General features: G+C 44.7%; 1 long non-coding RNA gene across 1 annotated transcript in view; it reads right to left on the reverse strand.

The window, feature by feature from the left end:
• The window catches only part of LOC146752983 (uncharacterized), a 41,854-nt gene extending 35,551 nt beyond the window's left edge, over positions 1–6,303 (reverse strand). Inside the window, exon 1 of the long non-coding RNA XR_014940314.1 lies at positions 6,003–6,303. This is a non-coding gene — a long non-coding RNA (uncharacterized LOC146752983). The remainder of the gene's footprint in view (positions 1–6,002) is intronic.
• Positions 6,304–7,431: the final 1,128 nt, after the last annotated feature.

Raw genomic sequence — 7,431 nt, forward strand, 5'->3', positions numbered from 1 at the left:
AACAAAAATACCACTGAAAAGTTCAATGCTTTTTCTTCTCCACATTCAATTGCATTAACTTTTCCCCTGCTGGCCTCCCAGACCCACCGCTGGGCTGGCAGACTTCCATGGCAAGCAGGGGAACATTCAGGATGCACGCAGGCTGTGTGTTGGTACAAAAACATCCATTTTGCTGTGAGAGATGTCCAGTGGTGGTGAACTTTTACTAAAAGGATGCATCTGGCTTGTTTGCCAACACTGCAGGTGTGAACTGTCTGGTTGGATCCAGGGCCATTGGCCAAGGATCTGTGGGGACTGAATCCCTGTGAGTGCAGGAAGGAGGGAGGAGATTGTCACTGGTGTATCTGCATCCTAATTGCAGGCGTAAGGACTGGTGCTGCGACAGCTGGGTATGACTCCACCTCAAGGCCATTCTAAACTTCTCAATGATGCATTATGTCCTTTTGGGGATATTTCCTTTAGTCAGCTACTTGGGCAGCTGGAAGTGGGCAAGACTCCACTGAAGCACAAGGTAAGGGCTGGGGAAGAGGCAGAAGCTCTGCACTGCCAGGATGGAAATGTGATGGTCTTTGAGGTTCTTTTCAACCCAGGCCATTTAATGATTTGGGAGAGCTTGTCCTGGGACAGAGCTGTCACTTGGCCACTCCCCAGTGATGCTTGCATCAAAAGGGTTCTGTATTTCTATTCTGAATTATGTTGGTTCGAGCAGTGTCTATAAAATAGCAAATCAGAGCTGCTCTATTTGAAAGCAGTGGAAGTTTTGCTACCAGTTTGAATTTGGTACAGATACTTCAACAGATGTCCATGGATTTTCTTTCCTGAACCAAGAAAGGGAGCATCTCACCCTCAGCTTGTATATTCAGTGGAAACAGATGCTAATCATAGTCCTCAACCACCAGTACCTGCCATACTGAGTAAAATACAGTCCCTGTTGTAGCTTCTGCTGAAGCTGAAACACGCCAGAGCAGGGATTGTCTCTCGGTTTGCACAGTGATGAGTGTAACAAGAGCCCTGACCTCAGCTTAGATTTGATGGAGCCCTACTTTGCTGGATTGCACACTTAACAGGCACTGGGAAGGCTTCTGATTTGTCCCTATTCATGCACATTATTATTATTTATATTTTTCTTGCCAGTGCTTGAAGCCATCGTGACAGCATATTGGGCAATGACAGGATAATTGTTTGTTTTATTGATTATAAATCATTCTGCATCTCTCTGTGATTTATAGCATTTAAAATACTTTCTCCTTTCCTCTCTTTCTCCTGCCGTGAGGGCAGTGTCACTTTAAGCTGTGAAGTGAGCCATGCCAAAGGGAAGGTGGTGTGGCGCAGGAAAGCAGTTGAGATCAAACCCAGCAAACATTTCCAGATTGATGAGGAAGGGGTCAGAAGAACCCTGACAATAACAGGGATCCGGGCTGAGGATGAGGGAGAGTACTTGTGTGAGTCCAGAGATGACAAGAGCAGCATTACCATCACCCCCAAAGGTATGTCTCTGGAAATGAAGGCTGACAGTGTGGAAGGATCCTTGGCTTCCCTCATCAGCCATTACAACACTGCAAAGCTGAGTTTATTTGTGTGTTTATGCTGTTCTCTGTGTTAACAACCAAGTACAAAACTCGTCTTTCTCTCTAAATAGCTGTGGAACAACTGCTTCTGAAGAGCACAGCTGTAAAATCAGCCTTCAAGGCTGGAATTAAGCATCCCAAATGTAAGATGGGATTTTTTTTACCCCTTCTTTGCCTCTTTTCTTCTTGCATCTTTGTAGATGCAAAGAGGATCTCCTCTACAGGCAGGAGATGTGAGTGTGAGTTATGGTGATCACTTCCTGCGAGTCATAAAATCTGAAGCTTCCAATAAAATCATTGACTCTGTTGGCTCTTTGAAGGTGCTCATACATAAAGGAGCTCATACACTTAGGGACACATCTTTTATGTGCTCCTAAGTGGTTTCTTTTTCTCCATCAGCTCCCAGGGTGGTGAAATTTGCTACGAGCCTCAACAACGTGATTTCTGAAGAAGGCAAAGAGGCTGTGTTCAAGTGCACTGTTTCTCCCAGTGATGCTGTGGTCACCTGGTTCAGGAATGGTGTCAAGATTGAAGCCAGTAAGAAATACATGATCTCACAGAAGGACACCAACCACAGCCTCACCATCACCAATCTGACACTGGAAGATGCAGCTGAAATCTCTGCCAATGCTGAGGGCGTAGAAAGCACAGCCAATCTCAGAGTCCGAGGTAAGGGGCTGTAATGCCCCATTGATAGGCTGTCAGTCTGTTTTGTGGATTCTCTGTGTTCTTACTATTATTTCTTCTCATTTTTCAGAGGCCTCAATCTCATTCAAGAAGAAACTGGAGCCTAAAACTGTTGAAGAGAGAGACAGTGACCCTGGAGGTAGAGCTGACCAAGCCTGCAGAAGTCAAGTGGATGAGGAACAGCATTGTATTGAAGCCCAATGCATATGTTGATAGTTAAGGACATCTCCTTTGCAGACAGGGGCTTTTACTGCTGCGAGAGTCCTGACAACAAGACCCAAGCTAAGATCAATGTGGAAAGTAAGTGGAATGATTGCAAGGTCTGTAAAGACACTGGATGTGAACTTGGATTCAGGTCTTCTCTATGATCACAGTGGCTACTGCCAGCCCTACTTGCCATGGGGGCAGGGAGATACAGCCCTGGGCTTGGACACCATTGTAATGCTTGAAATAAGGTGAAAGAGAGGGCAGTCTTCCCAGCAGCCCTCAGCCATGTCATTGACATAAGCTCTTAGCTGATTCTCCTCTGGAATTTCTCACTCTGGTGCAGTCTGTTTTTCTTCATCTGTAAGGCCATTAGCAACCTATTCCCTGCTTACCATCTGTTCTTCTCTACAAAGCACGTCTTTCAAAGCATCTCTTTATAATCAGTCAGAGTTAAAAGAAAAAAATAAAAATAAAAACACAACAGTGCATCTATCTATGGATGATTTCCTTTCAAGTAAGCTAATGGTGCCTCAGCTGTAGCCATGTACTTCTGTCCTATTTCCTGCATCCTTTTGTTGTGTTTGCTACGGAATGGACAAGGACAGAATTTAAGGTCTATCTGATTTTTGTCTACAAAGCCCCTGCCACCAATTGCTGCTGTGTAGATCATAAACAGGTACTGAAAGGCTTGATAGCAGGCTTTGAGTACATAAAAGGCTCTTAGAAAGTGGAAGCAAACAATCTGTTCTCTGTGCAGAAATAAGGGACTTCAATTGCAATGACAAAGATGCAAGTTACACAACAGAAAAGCTTTTCAATGGCTGGATGACTGGATAAGTCATTTGGAGGGGCTTTGAAGCCTTCACTGTGGGTTTCAGAAAAGGTTAGTGAAATATCTGGGGCACAAAGAGCTGAGCATGTCCTGGAGCAATGGAGAAGGGCTGGATGATTTTTGCGGGTATTTTCAGCCATAGAATTTTGTGTTCTGGTGGTGTCAGTACATTCCTTCGTACAACATGGACGGGTTGGTTTGTTGCATTGGTTCAGACTTTTGTACTAGGAGCTCAGCAGTGGTTAAAGCTCACACTTCTGCAAAGTAAACAAGCTCCTGCAATTTGTCTCTACTCTGTTTTAGCTGTGGATTAGCTTGACAGTTCCCTTCCATAATCTTTATGGTTCCCTTCTGTAAGTCTACTTACATAGAGTGCGTTGCTTAACTTGAAGTCTTGCTCCAGGATTTTGAGCATATTATTAGCAAAAATATCACAAATAATTTCACCAGCAATTCTCCCCACCCATCTGTAGCTTTCCTTTTTTTCACTGGAAGGGTTTACACTGGCAGATAGGGTGGGCATGTAGAAACAACCCCATTAATTCTCATGAAGCTCTGATTTCTCTGACTGGCCTTTGTTTTGTGATTCTGCATGCATGCCCTGTAGCTAAAGCCTGGATGTCTTCCCCAACACCTTCAGTCTCCCATCCTTACTTAAGTTACTCCATGAAGATCAGAAGGCTTGCTTATTAGCAAGACAACAAACATGGCCTAGACCAACCAGGTGATGCAAAACTTCTCACAGATGCAATGGAGCTTTGGCCCACTTCAAAGATGGACTTCAGCGTGCACCACAAATACTGAGATAATGAGATGGCACAATCAGCCCTTTTTACTGTCGTTTTCTATAGGTCCCCAAGGTGTGCAGCACTTGTTTCTTTTAAGCAAGAAGGTCTAATCTGCATCCCGTAACGCTCAACACTGAGCACCTAACATTCAACATGTCCTTAAAATGGGATTGTTCTGTGCTACCAGTGGAACCCTGGGGTAGAGGAACCCTGAAAATCTTTCTGAGTGCAATGGTAAGAGGACAAATTAAGACTCAGAAAGCCATTGCACTTTGGGAGAAGCTAGTAAGATGAGGATTTCTGTAGTGAAAGAGCCAACCACTCCAAGAGTACTCATAATCCCTCCTGACTTTCACACCACATCATTTTGCAGTGAGTGCTGGACTTGCACGTCATGTTACAGTGGTACACATGAGAAATACAGGAACGGTAGCTAGGCAAGCACTCTCCACGTATGGCAGAGGAGGAGGTATTGCATTACCCTGTGCAGCCATGAGCTCATCCGGTCTGAAAGAGAACAGAAAACCTTTGGTTTCTGAGGCAAACAGCTAATAATAGCCCTCAGCTAGCAAAATTCAAGTGTAAAAGCACTACATTGCTGTGTTTTCTCCCTACACCTCTGCAATAAGACGTGGGCTGGCTTTGGCTGCTGAGGATTAACTTGGTTGATTCCAGCTGTTGCCATAGTCTTTCTGTCATTGTTCATATTTCATTTTCTCTGACAGATACCTCCCAAATCTACCCTTTCTGTAATCCACTCTTTGCTGAAACTGCCAGTTTCCTGAGCCAAAAGCATGAGCTACACAACTCACGGAACAGATCCAAAGGCCCCAGAATCACATCCACGTGGTGTGGGAACAGTAAGAGCTGATGGTTTAGAGTCTACACCACAGGCAGCAGAAAAACTGTCTACTACAGGAGCAGAGATATATTGCACACCAGGGACTGAAGGAGCAGAATGCCCCAAGATGGAGAGAGCAAAGACTGCAACCTTTACAAGGGAACAGAACGCAAGCTATGCCCTGCAAGGACACCAGGTCTGCGTGAGCAGAAAGGCAGTAGACTCCCAGTACAGTTGCTCCTCCACATAGCTGATAAAATGCCAAACCTTGACCAGGATTAAGCTCCAATGTGTTCACTGCCATAAGAAAGAAGAGGAGAAAACAGATTCCCTGTCCTGATCAGCTCAGAATATAAGACAAGAACTGTAAAGTTAACAGAGAACAAGCTGACTTACGAGCAAAAACCAGCAGAGTGCAGCTACAAATAAAACAGAAGACAAACCCTCGTCATCAGCCAGCTCACTAATGGTCACTCAGAATGCAGCTGATGTGCTCAAGGCTATGTGGAGTCTAAGTTAAAATTTACCGGATCATGTGCAAAATATACTGACACCAGAGCAATCTCTACTGCAGCTGGAGTGAGAGATCTGCCTCCATGCTAAACTCTCAGACTACTGAGAAACATACAATTAGAAAGGTATCAATAGATTCATGACTGGTCATTACATTTACAGAACATGGAACGAATGGTCGTCAACATGGGATTCAACAAACCAAAGGCAAGTGCAATGCCTCTGACTAAAAGTTCTTAGGACACCAACAACCAAACCTCAGTGCAGCCACAGTAGAGATCTGTAACTACTACTGTTGAAATATCAACTGGAAGAGCAGTGTTGCACATTGTACAAATCACAGTTGGACATCCATGGACAGCTGATGATAAAAGTAGTCGTAGGGGAAGAGCTGGATGAAACACTGTTAAAAACACATAATCATTTTAGCTGCACGTTTGTAAGCATTTCTTTTCATCCTCCCCAAAACAGTTTCATGGCAGAATCAAGAGGACACATTCACACAGACGTTTCCACAGCCAGACTATGGAATAATCAAAGAATATCAACCAAAATGTGTTTCCTACCAGTTACATGAATCTTGAAGGTGAGTTTCTGGCCAGCAGCCTCGCAGCTGTACTCCCCTGCATCTTTCTTCTCCACCTGGCTCACCACCAGCCGACGCTGTTTGCCCTCTGACTCCACCTTGAACTTCTTGCTCGAGGTGATCAGTTTCCCCTCCTTGTACCACTTCACCTCTGTCTTCTCCTGGGCCACCTCGCAGCTCAGCGTGGCATTTTGAGTCAGTACAGCCTTCACCTCTTTTTGTACCTTGTCCTTGTTTGTAAACACATCTTCTTTCTCTGCAGGGACATCACAACAGTCACACCGTTTTGCTGTAGTCTGCTGCAGAGATTACTCCAGTTCCCCGTTTTCACTATATTTGCCCTTCACAGGGAGCATCGTGATGCCTCATTAAGACAGGAAAATACTTTCCCATCTATTTTGCCTTGGGAAATGATAAGCATATCATTTCATATCACATCATATCACATCATATCACAAAGCTAAACATTTCTCAGTCTGATAGCAGATTTGGACATGAGATTTAAAACATCTGCATGCACTGCTGAAACTCTTATCTTTTTTTCTTCTGATGTCTCTCTACATTTCCAGAAAATCAGAAGGGAACGGCCCTCTAGAACAGGCTGCCCAAGGAGACTGTGGATGCTCCATCCCTGCAGGCATTCAAGGCCAGGCTGGATGTGGTTCTGGGCAGCCTGGGCTGCTGCTTGGCAACCCTGCACATAGGAAGAAGGGGGTTGGAACTGGATGAGCACTGTGGGCCTTTGCAACCCAGGCCATATATGAGTCTGATTAGTGGCATTTTCCACCTAATTGTGTCATTCAAATTTTGTAACCAGATCTCTTCAAACACCTCCCCTTTTCTCACTCCTTGCATGCCTGGTGTGCTCTTGCACTGTAACCCTGCAGACACCAGCTGACTACAAGAGCTGCACAAGTTACCCTCCTTGCCTATTGTTTGTTGCAGTAATTCATTCCTGGATGGAAAAGCACATGTAGAAAAGTGTTGCTATGACACTAGATGACAAAGAAAGTCCTATAGCCAAAATGTTTTGCACCAGAGAGGCTGTCAGTTGATCGTCCAAATGCAAGACACACCAAATGAAGCGTTCATTTATCTCTGGGATTCCAAGCATTTTCTCACCTCTGACTTTCACTTGGAATGTTGCTTTGTCATCTTTTGTTTCACAGCTGTAGCTCCCTTGGTCTTTCAGGGTCACATTTTTGACCATGAGCTTGCGGTGAGTCCCCTGGGAGATGATGGTTGTCCTCTGGTCCTGCTTCACCTCTGTTTGATCTTTCTTCCATACGACAGCTCTGCTTGCAGCTGACACCTCACACACCAGCTCCAGGTCTTCAGAAGGACTGACTGATATTTCTGGAGTCGTTTTGGACTTGCTGACAAAATTAATGGCTTCATCTGAAGAAAAA

Source organism: Coturnix japonica, unplaced genomic scaffold, assembly GCF_054131305.1.
Source record: "Coturnix japonica strain WE unplaced genomic scaffold, WE-NBRP24 Scf040, whole genome shotgun sequence".
NCBI lineage: Eukaryota > Metazoa > Chordata > Aves > Galliformes > Phasianidae > Coturnix > Coturnix japonica.